Genomic DNA, 15630 nt, shown 5'->3' with positions numbered 1-15630 from the left:
CTTGTGAAAAGGAATCATTTTTAATTTTTCTAAAGCCTTGAGATCTTCAGCTTTGGAAGATTAATGCATAAGAGTTAATGTCAATGAAATTCCTTAGAAGAGCAAAGCAAAGGTGAGAAGGAGATGCCCTTATAAATTTCATTCCCACCTGAGAGGCATCTGGGAATTCCAGTGAATGGGTAGAGAGGATTGGATGATAATGGGAAACTATTTAGAAAATTGCCAGTTAAAACCAGATAATCCCAGGGTGTGATTTATGCAACCACACCTGTCTCAACAGTGTTGTTCAATAGAACAAGGTTCTGGTGTGCAAAAATTTTCAGCAATACTTATTGATTTAGGTAACTATTGTCTTGGATTATTCTTTATTCCAGCCTTATTTGGATATTCTTTTTTTTTCATGAAGAGCTGTTTACTGGACAGATGTCTTCTTAGATCTGCCTACTCTTGCCTGAAAGACAATACCTATTTCAGTAGCCATTAGCATATTAAGAAAACTTGGGTAATTCCTTCCCCTTCACGTTAATTTGCTCTTGTTGATTATTTGCTGTAATATGTTAAATAATTGCTCTTGAATGGGTCAAGAAAAGCATTTATTTACCCATTTTGATTGCTATAAATATCTTTGAAGTTCTCCAAATGTGCTTTTATATTATTCACAACTCTTCTAAGTCATTAATAAATATATTGAACACCTGTGCTAGCACTGATCCCTGAGGCACCTCATTATTAACCTAATTGCGCAGCTTCATGATATTTCATTTAACCTTGATTTTACTACCAAACTTTTTTCAAACCGAGACATTTTCAAATTAATGATAAATTTTACCTTTTATCCTTTGGTTGCCATGGCTCCGTAATTGAATTTCCACATTAAAAAAAAATTATGAATGAAATATCATTAGACATTCAATTGTTGAAAAAGTTCAAACAAGAAAATTGTCTCCCAGTTATTTTCATTGAAGTTCTACTTGTCTACTCTTCTTTTATTTGTTTTCATCAGCTATTTTCAAAATTTTAGGGTGTGGAAACAATAATGCCATAATTCTATAATCCCAACATCATTGTTTTGGATACAGTTCTTTTTGTGAGTCCCACTGTCTCAATGCTATTTTATCAAATTGGAGTCAGGAAAGGAAAAAGGAGATGGAATTCATTTTAGCTGACATTGCTATTCATCAGTGAAGCCATTACAAGTGAAGAATGAGGTTTGTACCTTCTGGTTTAAATCAAGCTTACAGAGTAGAGTTTTATCTAATGTTGGAGCAAGAAAGGACTCTGAAGTTCACATGGTTAAATTTCCTTCATTTTTCAAATAAAGAAGCAGAAGCCCAAAAGATGAACTGACCTTGATGAATGAAGGTCACACTGATCAGAGTCAGAGTTCTGCATTTTACTCTATTGTTCATTCCACTGCATCTGGCTTAGGTTTTTATTATTTTTTCCACTATGAGTAATTAAAATTTTCTGTCTCATTTATTCTGAATTTTGACATGAGTTCTTCTTTAAACTTCTTTTAAACCATCTTTATCTAATTTAATTCTTTTAATCCCTAACAGTGCCTTGAATATAGTAAGTTCTTAATAAATACATACTGAATGTGTAAATAAATCCAGAAGGACACTGTGTATTTAGCAGATTCCAACATATATAATACAAATATATACATATATACATGCATATTAAATTATAGTTACTTAAATGATTTTTAGTTTTTCCTTTATTTATCTCATGGTCTGTATCAGTCATGAAAATAAGATCATGAAGCATATATGTTGATTTCCAAGATTTACTTGTAAGTGGTTAGGCTTTTGGATAATCAGCTTTATTTGAACTTATTGCACTTAAACAACACTGAGTTTTTCTATAATGTTGAGTGTTGTATCCTTTATTAATTTTAATATCACTTGCTCTAAGACTCAAATCCGAACAAATTCTCTCATAGATATTTGAGCTAATTTGGAGAGTATAAGCAAAAGGTCTGCATATGAGAAGAGCCATTCTACAAAAATTCGGGGAGGGAAGCCAAAGTCATTAATACCATTGATCCCTTGCCTTTCTGCCTCCTACAGAGGCATTATGAGAGAAACTTCTGTGTTTATCTACTTTAAATATTTACTTAAATTTATTTTTAATAGTAACATTTCAAGAACATTGAAATGCTCTTCATTACTGTTGGAAGGTCACCATTGAAATCAAATGGCCAATGTTCTATCATGTGGGTAAGTCACTCCTTGGAAGAATTATAAGTACCTTCAAGGTGCATTATGTATTTCAGGTTCATGATTCATCTGCTTTGGGGAAAAGTATTATTTCCTGGCACATGTTCAAATGCTGTAATTTAAGACATTTATAGTAAATTATTATACCACTGCAGCAAACGAAATTAATACAACTCCAGGAGTTATACCTAGGGAATAGTTGATACATCTAGTTAGATCTGGGTCATTGTTCTTTAACATGCCAGGAGAAAATAATTTTTAAATGCATAGTGATTTTAAATTTTTTGTCAAATACCTATGACACATATGAAAACTGAGCAAGAATATAAGTTAAAAATAATATAAAGGAGCAAGCAGAAAGGATTAAGCTGCAAAATTTCTCTGCACGTGTTTATTTGAACATTTAGACCTAGCAAGTGTCAGATGTACTGTTATCACAAAATAACTGAAGGAGCACATCTGTTTTAAAAGAGAGTTCCATTCTGCTCCTAGGATATGAGGATACAGTTTTGGATTCTTCCTCACCCCTCCTTAACTCTGTTTCCTATCATCAAATCCTTTAAAAGTATGGGTGTAAATATGTTACTGACAAAAATATCTACAGCATACTGACTGAATCTGTTTCTCTTTCCCTTATTTTCCCCATGGTTATTTTCATGATCACCTGAGTGATCCTGTCTTATTTGCATTTTTGTTCGATTAATTGCTTCCAGGAGGCCCTTGGGTGAGGCATAGATAGATGGTATTGCCACAATTTTGAATTTACTCAAATATTGAACTAAAGTCTATAGTGGGTACAGACCAAAGTAGCTCTCAGAGATATGACCTGGACTTTTTGTAAGATAAATTTGGAGGTTCTGAAACTGACCCATACAGGATCCTTCAATACAGGTTACTATAGCCTTTTTAGGTATATAATCTAATTTCTGGGATACCCACATTTAAATCCAGACTTGGGTCTCTCCTTGGGATCTTTTTTATCGGGGTTGACCCAAAGCTGCATTATATTCCATAGCACTCTGCTTCAGACCCAAACCAAGATCTAAGATTTTTTTTAAAGGGAGTAATTGAAGTACACTCTTCAGGGCTGATTATTAGCAGAGAAAAGCCGAGAAAAAAAGCATAGCAGTTGGTATCTCTCTCCACAGCAGGCCCCCTTCCCCCTCCTCACACACACCCCACTGAAAACAATGACTATGATGAGTTACTGATTGTATGTTACATCTTTAAGTATTTAGAATTCAGAAAAATGAAAAACCCTTAATCTAAATTTCCACCCAACTTTAGGTATGTGCTGGTAGTAATGTATTTCTAATTGCATTCATATTTATATTAGAGCAAAGCTTAATGACATCTGGAAAAACAAGAAAAAAAATTACAGAGACCCAGAATAGATATATTTTGTATGAACTAGTCTTAGTAATTCACTTAAATAAGGTTTTATTTGTATTTTTATATTGCATGGATTCATAAATTCATTTTGCTCCATGAAGAAAACCGCTTTTTTTTTTTTTTTTGAGAGAGAGAGAATGTGCCTATGCATACATAGGTGTGAGCAGGGGAAGGGCAGAGGGAGAGAGAGAATCTTAAGCAGTTTCATGCCCAGTACCGAGGGCCATGCAGGGCTTGAAATAGGTCTTGGTCTCACGATTGTGAGATTATGACCATGAAATCATGACCTGGGCCGAAATCAAGAGTCTGATGCTTAACCAACTGAGCCACCCAGGCATCCCAAGACATCTGTGTTTTTACAAAGGTTATATGCTTTAAACAGAATTGAAATGTAGCTCAGAACCTTGCCTATGTGTAATTCAAACCTAAATGTAGACATCTTTTATTCCAAAAATTTAACTTATTAATGCATTGAGTATAGGTATATAGCTAGTACATCAATACTCATTTATTCTTTTTTTAATTTTCAAAGAAAGTTGTGAAGTAAGAATTATGTAATAATTGGGAACAGAATGCAATATTTTGATATACATTTTCTTAATTTTCCTTTTCTTGTATCTGATCTATTTTCTCTAATTTTAAGGAGTAATGGGTACTAGGACATTAAACTAAAGATGGAATTTGCATGCCAATTGAAAATTATTATATTTTAAATTTGTCTTTATTGCATGCTTTATAAATCTTGTGGTTGGACTAAATAATAACTACATAAATACACATGAAATGCTACATATGAATGAGTCTGTATATTGTTATGGATGAAATATTTTATTTTCCCTTCTTCACAGGAATTTTTTATGGAGTCCAAAGTAAGTTAATCAAGATTAAATTTTAGATAAAACATGAAAAATGCTTTCATTTAAATCTAAGTTTTGGTGATTTTAGTCCTATTTATTTCATAATTTATTAATATGGCACCTAAAACTTACATTTTAAGTTTCAGAATTTAACTCACGTATTATCCCAATTCTCTGAATGTAAGTGGAAGGAGTTACTTTATTATTTATTTATTTATTTATTTACTTACTTACTTATTTATTTAATTTTGAAGAGAGAGTGCAAGCAGGGGAGAGAGGCAGAGGGAGAGATAGAGAATCTTAAACAGGCTCTATGCTCAGCATGGAGCTCCACGCAGGACTCCATCCCATGACCCTGTGATCATGACCTGAGCCAAAATTAAGAATCAACCGACTGAGCTCAACCGACTGAGCCACCCAGGCACCTCGGAAGGAGACATTTCATGTAATATCATGAAATCATGTTGAAAATACTTTTGTGTGGATAAACTTGGATGTACTTGAAAAATTATTGCTTCTTTTCAGTTTGGGGTTGGGATTAGAGGGATAGATGGGCAGCTCAGAAAGAGGGGTTTAGGCTGTTAAGAAAGGTGGAGGAATGTATGTTTGAAATATAGTATCATGGTTTATGATATATAAGCTATAGTTAGGTTAACTCAAGAGTTAATAAAATAAGGTAAAATTTAATATTGTAAAAATGTTCAGAGCCACTTAATGACAACCCATAGATTTTTGGCTTACATAAAAAAAATACTTTAAAACCAAAAACTGTTGAGAGCTTTATTTTTAACACTAGTCAGATTTTTTTGAAAATACACTACTAGTCTCTTTTTTTTTTTTTAATTTTTTTTTCAACGTTTTTTATTTATTTTTGGGACAGAGAGAGACAGAGCATGAACGGGGGAGGGGCAGAGAGAGAGGGAGACACAGAATCGGAAACAGGCTCCAGGCTCTGAGCCATCAGCCCAGAGCCCGACGCGGGGCTCGAACTCACGGACTACGAGATCGTGACCTGGCTGAAGTCGGACGCTTAACCGACTGCGCCACCCAGGCGCCCCACTACTAGTCTCTTTAAACCAGCACCTGAGAATGTTTCTACTAGTGGAAAAATCTTTAAATATATGCCCTGCTTTACTTTGTGATCTTTATATCTGAAGAATAGTACATGAAAGGAGTGTGCTATGTGGGTGTGTATGTATATCTGTAAGGTTGTTGTTGTTTTTTTAAAGAGTTCATAGGTAAGATACAAATTAAGGAACTGAAAATCTAAAGATGATTCAATAATGGGACACTGGAAAGCGGGCATGATGCTGGAAAAAAAAAAACAACAACCAACCAAAACAGCATTTCAAAGATCAGATTATACCATTGCAGTTAGAATCTAAACTGCTTTCAGAATAGTAACTCTAGTTTACTTCCTTATTTTATACTTTTTGCTTCCCCCAAAATAATTTGAGACTTCTTATAACAAAAGACATATGAAATAAAATGAACAAAATAGGACTACAAAGAGGAAATAAACAATATATAAAAAAGAGAAAGCCAAGACCCTCAACAGGGAGGTTTGCCTGGCTTCTATGTTATCAAGTGTAACCCAACTCAGAGTTCCTGAGCTGAGATGTAAAGGAGATAGGGTGTGTTACAGAGCACTAGATTCATCAGGGACAAGGTACAACCATTTCTCAGGATAATTTTTCCTGGACCTAGCTCTAAAATACATTTCTCATGTGTTCTTTTAAAAATTATGTTTCATGGGGCACCTGGGTGGCTCAGTCAGTTAAACGTCTGACTTCGGCACAGGTCATGATCTCATGGTTTGGTTTGTGAGTGGGAGCCCTGCGTAGGGCTCTGTGCTGACAGCTCAGAGCCTGGAGCCTGCTTCAGATTCTGTCTCCCTCTGTCAGTGCCCCTCCCCACTCACACTCTGTCTCTCTTTCTCTCAAAAATAAATAAACATTAAAAACATTATGTTCCCTATAGGGAGCCTGGGAGACTTAGTTGGTTAAGCGTTTGACTCTTTATTTGGGCTTAGGTCATGATCTCAGGGTCATGGTATTAAGCCCCATGTCAGGGTGTTGAGCATGGAGCCTGCTTAAGATTCATTGTCTCTCTCTCTCTCTCTCTCTCTCTCTCTCTCTCTCTCTCTCTCTCAAAAAAAGAAAAAATTCCATAATGTGGTGGGTATTTTCCTCAACAGTAGTTCCAATTATATGTAGAAGCATATCCCCAAAGGCATTTTCATATATGGATTTGTGTCACATGTGGAGCAGAGTCCAGTGTTTGGGCAGCCATGTCCTATGGCCAAAAAAAAAAAAATGTTTAGAAAAGATAAAATTTATTTCAGGGTTGGGGTGAAAAGTCAAAGGAAATGCTCATTTATGCTCTAAAAAAATTGAAAAACAGGATGAATTATGTCTTCTTGCCATGATTCTTAAAACCAAGAATTCCTTCTCTTGGAAGTCCAAATCAGTTTCTATCTTCTTTACCTGCTATGTTTCCCTCCATCTCAGAAAGAAAGCAAGGCAAACTTGATCAAATAAGTGCTAACAAGATTCACTCTATAGTGATTGTATAAATATATTCTGCATCTACTTAAAATTCAGATTTCAGTCTCTAGTAGCATAAATATAGATCAATTCTATTAGGAGAAAAGGCTGAAAATTGAAAGAGAAAACAAGACAAGGGAACCAAGTCAGTTAAAACACTTTAATTATACCCCAGCCAAAAGGAGTTAAATAAAAGCCTGAGAAAGAAGAAATTTTTATGGAAACATATGATTTCAAATTAGGTATGAAATAAGACAATTATAAAATATCTATAATGTATTGGAAAAGATGGAAAATGAAGGTATATTATCATAATTACCCGTTATAAATAAATCAGTTGTTCATTATTTTCCATCAAAAGAACAGACTGACAACATCTATTCAATGTGTGAATGATTCAGTTAATAGCTTTTCATGCCTCATTTCTGACACTTTTGTCCGGGGCGGGGGGGTGGAGATAAAAATACTGAAGTGATTGAAATACTACACTGGAGTGACCTGCATATAATTTATTACCAACTGGTACTCTTATTTTTAAATGGCATTTTCTTTCCCAGAATGAAATAGCTTAAATGCTAAAGGCTTCAGGGTTTGCTTTGGTAAGACCTTACCATTTGGGAATTTCATAATCACTAACAAGTGAATAGAGTGGATATTGTCCACGTATTAAAAAACTTATAATGGTATCCCTGAGATCAGTGTGTTTTCTGGGATACTGTGGCTCTGGGGAAAGGTGGAAATGTCCTCTGGTGGATTTCTTTTTATCCTGCTATTCATTACAGTAATCACATGTAAATGCACTCCAATGGACAACTTTCTACCACAGACTGGTTTGACAAAAATAATTTTAAGAGACAGTTTAATATTTTTTAGCAATTCTCATTAGCTGGCTTCTGGATCTTTCATAGAACACCACACATACAGTCATGTAAAGCCAAGTCTTTGATTATTCAAGGAATTTGTAGAGGTCCTTAATATCCAGCCATGAGCAAAGATCTGCTTTTATGAAAATGTCAAAGGATCTTTTTAAAAGGGACACTTTGAGCCTTATCTGAATATTCTTGAGCTCTGGGGCATTCTATTTATTGAGTCCAAAAGGAGTTTGGAACATAGGTTTGGTTCTCAAATCTGTTATAGAGTTAAATATAACCTTATTTATATGTTCTGGTAAGCTAATAGAGCTATATAATATGCTATAATTGGACAATTCATATTGAAGACAAAAAATGTAAGCTTTTACTTTCCAAGTCTTGTCACCCTCTGTCACTATGTTGAATACGTATGTGCATATCATATATCACTCAAATGAGAGGTGGAGAAAGAAGAAAGAAGCTAGAGGAAACATGAAGAAGAATAAAATAATCAGAATAATGTACTAATCTCCTGTGGTTTTATTTAGGGCCCTGAAACTAACTGTTGCTTGCTTACCTTTCTATCAAAGTCAACTATGATATGCCTTGATGGAGAGAGAAATTGGATATACTTTTATTTCACATAATTCTGAGGACTGATAAATTATGCCAAGTTTTATTTAGAATTATATCATTATAAATTTACTATTAACTCTTCTTTAATTTGTAGCCTTTTCTTCCATTTTTCTTATTTTCTTATTCTATTTTAGTAAATGTTTTCAAGGCAGGATTTTTTTGGGGAGAATGAACTTGTAGCAAATTTAATATGCTATGAGAAATTCAGTAGTGATTATAAAATATAGCCTGTCTCCTAATGATCACTAGCTCAAAATGTTTAATTATGCAGATGTTTTAATCTATAAATTGTCACCAGTCTTTTTGGGAGTAGATGGGTTACAAACCTGAAAAGGAATGGTGGGTGTCATCCAAGCCTTGTATTTTAGCTAGCATTATACCCTATGAGTCTGGAATTTCCAACCAGCAGATGGAGATCTAATAGTATTTCTCAGAGCCTCTCAGGAGAGTGTCTAGTTATTTACCAGCACCTTTCCATCCTGTTCCTCTTGCACCCAGGAATGTCAATATCAGTGTTTCACATTAGTCCCAACAGTTTTAGGGCCACATTAATTGAAAAGCACATTAATTTTCTTTGTTAATCAACTGGAGTTTCTCAGACTAGATTTGGCTGCCTCTTAATAAGAATTAAGGATAGTCATGAACCTTCAGAAACCTAAAGGCTTTTATAATTGTATAGTCACTACAAATTATAGACCCTACATAGATAACATTTTAAAGATAACATTTAAAGCACTCACATTAAGGATGTTTTAGGTATTTAATGTAATATAAATAGTAGCAGTCTAATGAATTCAATTTCATAGCCTTATTTATCATAATATATCATGGGTCACACTGTGGAGAACTACCTAGAGTGAAACTTTGTATGTAATTTATTTTTGAAAAATAATTGTTTGAGTATCATATAGTTCTATATTTTGGGGATACTGATGGCCACTTTTGCCATACTGCATACTCTTCATTATCCAAAAAAGTATTTTAGGAGAAGAACATTAAGATACAATTCCCTTGGCATTTTTTAAGATAGCATTATTCATAATGAACTCTCTTAATATTGATATATTCTGAAATTCTAAAACAAAAAAAATATTCATTTTCCTAAGTGGGAAGATCGGAAAACTATGCCTTCAACTAGTTACTGAATTTACTTTTATTATTTCGGCTCAGCTTAATGGAAGGTGATTCTTGAGGACTTAATAAGAAATTTCCCTAGACAACAAACAAATAATGGAATCCTTTGGGAATAATGATATTCTTATAAAGAGATGTATTTATTGAAGGAAATAAAACATATTTATGGAAGTTAAGAGCTAATGATACCGAACAGCTACTAAAGCATCTATGCTTATTGCCATATAAGATGATCTAACCACCTTGCTAATAGTTTTTCACTTTCTTAAAGAATTATTTGATAGCAGAATAAAATACAAAAGACTCTCTATGTATAACCTATTTCTTATTCACTTTAATAGCAGTAATGTCATAACCAGTAATTGGTGAAAACTTAAATTATACAGGCAGATATACCTCTTCTACATTTTTTTTCACATATTCCTGAGGTGAGAGCTGCAATATAAATTTTTTGATACACATAGATTGGATTTGCATGATACATGTTAAAAACAAAACAAAATGAAAAATCTGACAGTCTATGACATTTATTACTTATTATTTGTATTTAGTAAAATTGCATGTGTCTTGCATTTATCATGGAATGGCTCAATTGAATACTCTTGATTTGAGGATTAAATTTAGAAGATTGGAGGAAGGGAAAATTAAAAATAATCTTTAATATTTATATATAAAAAAATCAAGTTATTAGCTATCCTGAGGAAATTACCAGACTCAAAAACTACTGGAGTCCTAGGTTTCCAAAAGCTAATATACATCTAAAATACCAAACTAATTAGGAGTGGGGAATGGAACTTGCAGGACAGGTGTGTGTTTGTGTGACTGACAATCTTTAGAATCCAGGGTCTCAAATAGCAAGTGTTCTGAGGACTTATCTGATTTTCTCCAAGCCAAATTAATCATTCTCTCCCCTTCAGTCCTACAGCACCACGCTCATACTTCATTGTTGGAAATATCATATTGAATTACAATCATTTATTCACTTTTAAGCATTTGATCACTTTATTGCCTATCTCAGTCCTTGGCATATTATTAGTAAAGGCTGAATAAATGAATAAATACTTATTTGATTGAATTGAATTAAAAACACCAAAGTATTAGGGATATAATATAAAAGACAATCACTGTACAAAAGAAAAGGCACATTGAATAAATACATGTGAATAAAAATTTGTAACTATCAAGGGAACACACAGACTGCTGCAAGTGAATAGTCCAAATGACAAGCAAACTTTGATGGAAAGAGAACATTTCTCAGCCTTATTTGACTGTACCTTAAAAAAAAAACAGCTTTATTGACAATTGTCTGTACTTCTAAGGTGGAAATAATTCTGCATACTTTGTTAATTTTTGATGTGTTCATGAAATATTTTGTAACAAAAAATAATATTGAGTAAATGTGAGTTCTAGTAGTGAGTCTGTTGTCTATTACCAAAGTGATTTTGAGCATGCCATTTACTCATATTCTATTTAGTTTCTTTATTTGTGAAATGTAGCAGTCAAAAAGCATTTTTGTTTTTACTCCTTGGGATAAAAATCCTGGTTAGTATTCACCAATATTAACATAAATACTGAAAAGAGTAAAAAAAGAAAAACTCAGTAAATCTGTAGACCATTTTCTCACCTGGAACCAAAGAGTAATTTGACTGAGGATGTTACGTTATTAACTTCTAAGAAATTATTAAATTCACATAATTATTTTAAATTTATAGGGTTGCCTGAATCACTCTTCAAAATGTTTTATGAACATTTTACTGAAATTGACGTAAGACAAAAGATTGATATGATTTAAGCCTCCCCCCAAAAGAAAGGTAAAATACATTGAATATATAGGAATATACATTGGGTGGCAAAGTTGGTTAAGCATTGCAATTTGGCTTAGGTTATAATCTTCCAGTTTGTGACTTTGATCCCTCTGTGCTGACAGCTCAGAGTCTGGAGCCTGCTTTGAATTCTTTGTCTCCCTCACTGTCTGCCCCTCCTCCACTCATGCTCTGTCTCTCTCTCAAAAATAAACGTAAAAAAATTTTTAAGAAAAGGAATATAAAGACAAATAAAGTTGAAAAAAAGATGGGAAATGTTTATGCCCAAATAGAAAGGCTAAAAGGTTTGCTCTGTGAAGAGTAAAATTTGGTTCTGAGTTTTTAGACAATCAGGACAACAATTGAGCTTGGTATTTCTCTGCCAGACAAGCATCAATCTAATGGATATTATTCAAATAATAATATCCATATATAAAATATAATACTCTTAACTTTCTTCTCTTTTCATTTTGCCTGTCTGAATACTGTCATTCTCAAGTTCTATCTCAGTTTTCACTTTTGCCCAGAGTTTTCCCCGACAATTTGGCTTTGATTACATCCTTTGATTGCTTTGTTTTCTTGGAGGTATTCAATTTGGAGTTTTGTGTTTTTTGTGTGTTGTTGTTGTTTTTTTTTTTTTTTTTTTTTTTTTTTTTGCTTCATATGGATGTCTTTTCTCCTTGCTAAGACTGTAAGTCTCTTGAGAACAAGTTATTTAATACATTCTTTTGTATCTCTCAAGGATTTTTACCCTCCACCAGACATATATTAGGTATGTAATAAACATCCATTACATTGAAAAATGTCTTCAGTTATAGCTTTCAGTGAATACACTTTTAAAGTTAAGAAATGGGCTTTTGAAATGGACTTTAAGTGGGCAGTTAGTAGTGATCACTTTGTCAGTATACCTATCATCTGGATTTGAATTCTTGTTCCATGATTTAGTAGCTACATGTTATATAATCACTTTGAGCATCATTTTTCTTATCTTCTTAAGGAGGTAACAATAGTACTTCATAAGGTTATTGTTAATCCTATTAACCATATTAATCAGGATTAAATATATACATGTAAAATGTTTAGAAAAGTAAACATTCATTAAGTATTAGTTAATTATCATTTTATCTTAAAGTTCTCAGTATTATGTCATTCTTTCTGGAAATAATTAAATAGAAGTTTCTTCTGGTGGCAATTATGGAACACAATCAATTGTCTGAAGTCTGCCTCAGAAAGCAAAAAGTATATGACAAAGAAAACATGTTATCATTATAGACAATAATATTTATATTCTCAGGTGCAAGAAGGCATGCATTATCTGAAAACTATATCAGATCATTCATTGAGTTAAAAAGAAGTGATCTCCAACTACATTTCTGTTTTATATTACATGAAGTGTTTATCCATTAGAAGACTCTTCTTCCAATTCCATTATGGTAGTACCAAGGTGTCATACTGAGCTTACACATTTTTATTCCATAACTGGAATCAAAGACACAGAAAAAGTCAAGAAAAGCTACTACCCCAGCCTTATTTTATCCTTCCACAAAATGATGAAATTTTACAAGGATTCATTTTGAAATAACCATGTCTATAATGTAATGTTGGTTTAAGGAACTCAAGTTTGAAGTTTGTTAAATAGGAAACTGGCAAGGAGCTTTGAAGGATGTATAATACAGTGAATGTAAGATTCCATCAAATCCCAAGGTAAGAAAATGTTGACATCACAAAGATCTCAAGTCTTTCTTCAGATAGCAGAGTTCAGAGTTCATTGTTTTTACCTAAATCTATTATACATTTGTAACCAGAGCTGGAATGGGCCATCCAGGCTCTTATCTCAAGACAGTAATTCCTTATTTTATAAATGAATATAAAATAAGACTGATAGATAATGAATGTTACAAGTGTCTACGTCAAAAACTGCTAGCGAGGATTTTAGAAACGATATTTCCAGCTCTCCGGTAGGTCTACCACTCTAATATTGCCTTATAGCAGAGAAGAATGACGGGATTGATCCAGTCTTTCAGGACATCTTCATCATTCTGTTTAGGGCATTACCTTTATGAATCTGGGGTTGAAAGCAAATATATTACTGATGTAAACTAGTAGGAACCGATGGAATATATCTTAAATACAAGTTATTTCTCAGTAACAGAATTTAACTAGGTATATGTGAATTAATGTAATTATTCATTTTGTTGAAGCACTAATTTGGGGTTTATAGTTTTCGGACATTTCAAAATTGATCTTGAAAGAACATTTGGTATTTAGTTTGAATCTTTTATTCTGACTTTTCACTTTCTCCCTGGAGAAATGATAGTGCTTTAACTAATTTTTATTCTTAATATTATTTCTTTTGGTACAGTTAATTCTATTGATCTATTGTTTGACATATATTGCCATCACAAATATCTGTTTGCTTTTAGTCCCTAATGTCCATATTGGCCTTTATTGATGACATTAGATGCAAAATGTTGTAAATTTTAATTCTTAGTTTCAAAAGTTATCCGCAGATCAATGACATTAAATCACATTTCTTTCACTTACCTCTTGGTATGTGTAATTTTTTGTCCTCTTCGTTATCGTCCACTGAATCTTCAACCCAGATAGCAGGGTCATCTTTGTTATCCAAAATCAGAATTACTTTAGATTTTCAGCTAAAATTTTTGTATGGTGTAGTGGTGCCAGAATGAACACATATAGTGATATTAGATGCAGGATGCGAGAGCTTCTTTCTTTCTGGATTTATTGTTTTAAACATATAGCATACTTTTATCACAGTTATAGTAGTGGTAGTTTTTAGTAGAAATGTGGCTTAGTATTTCACTGTCTCTTGAATTCCACACTATAAAAGACAATGCGTTTTATGTGAACGCTACATGTTCAGGTAGTATGATAGAGTTAAATGCTAATGTAGTTTCTGAATTATATCACCTTGGACTTGTGCAAGTTCAGGGAGAAATAGAAGAGGTTTTTAGTCCAATGGTTTAATAAAAATCTCCTAGAGACAGTAATGGAATTGAGACTATTTAAAATATCATTTGTTAATAGCTGAGACTGAGGAAGATTCACTTGAAGACTGAATTTAAACATAAATGTAATTTATTTGGCCACCTGCATATAGTGATGAAAACATTTGCGTTGCCTTCACAAGGAAGATTGTTTTATATTTAAACTGTATACTCTGTTCTGAATAATAGAACAAGCAGGGCCAACGTTATTATAAAGGCTGTCTTCTTGCCTCCTTTCTGGAGTGTTCTCCCACTGCACAAATCATTTGGGTAAGTAAAAATTCTCCTTGAAAAATATTCCCACATAGGATCATTCATAGGAAATATCCTGCAACTCAAGCCATGTCATTGCCAGTTAACATTTTGTGACTGTATATTATTGGTGTTTTTCTTTGTGTTGTCATTTGCATGTGGTTACTTTATTGACTGTCAAGGTTTTGCTTCAAGTGACATCTTCCTTCTATATTTTGCCAGTTAAAGATTTTATTGTGGATACCCACTTATATTTTTGTTATTGTTTTATAATATAGCTAGGGAAATTGGAAATGGAAATACAACACGAATATTTGAGAATATCTTTTGAAGGGTTTTTATTTTAAATGTCCGCTCCTTTTAGGAAACAATGTATAAAACTTCAAGAAAGTAATGGACATTTATTTCCATTAAGTTGCTGACTTAAGATATTGAAGGAAATCTCTATACAGTGTGAAATAGTTTAAGCAATTTTTTATATTTAAGAATAGGAAAGTATATTCCTTCTCTGCTGTCTTCACATCCCCTGTTAAAATATTTGAGTCAAATTATATTGATTATGGTTTTTTCTCACTTCTGAAAAGGGTGCTTACGGGGTGATAGGAGGACATCCCTAGAGTCTGATGAACTGGATATTATATCTGACTCTCTTGTATGAGCTTTGGCAAGTTATTCAATTATCACAATCCTTATTTTCCTCTTCTTTAGAATGGTGGCTGTACCTGTTTCCTAAAAAGTTTTGAGAATGAGGTGGGGACAGCCCAGTGCCTGGTACATCATAAGTCAGTTCTTTGCTCTTTCCCCACTTCTGGCTTTTCTACTGTTGTATTATTATCCCTGGGAGCAAATGATAAATTTTAGTTAAGTGAATAACTGTGTTGATTTAAGATTGTTTCAAATATTCCTGTTGAAAGAGCTAATGGGGAACAA

The 15630-nt window shown here is 33.1% G+C and overlaps 1 protein-coding gene across 5 annotated transcripts in view; it reads left to right on the top strand.

Moving 5' to 3' along the window:
- CTNNA3 (catenin alpha 3) overlaps nucleotides 1-15630 on the top strand; it is a 1783011-nt gene that overhangs the window by 617123 nt on the left and 1150258 nt on the right. The window lies entirely within an intron of this gene.

Source organism: Felis catus, chromosome D2 (assembly GCF_018350175.1).
Source record: "Felis catus isolate Fca126 chromosome D2, F.catus_Fca126_mat1.0, whole genome shotgun sequence".
NCBI lineage: Eukaryota > Metazoa > Chordata > Mammalia > Carnivora > Felidae > Felis > Felis catus.
Note: the sequence above shows the minus strand (reverse complement) of the source record. Positions and strands in the feature narration are given on the sequence as shown.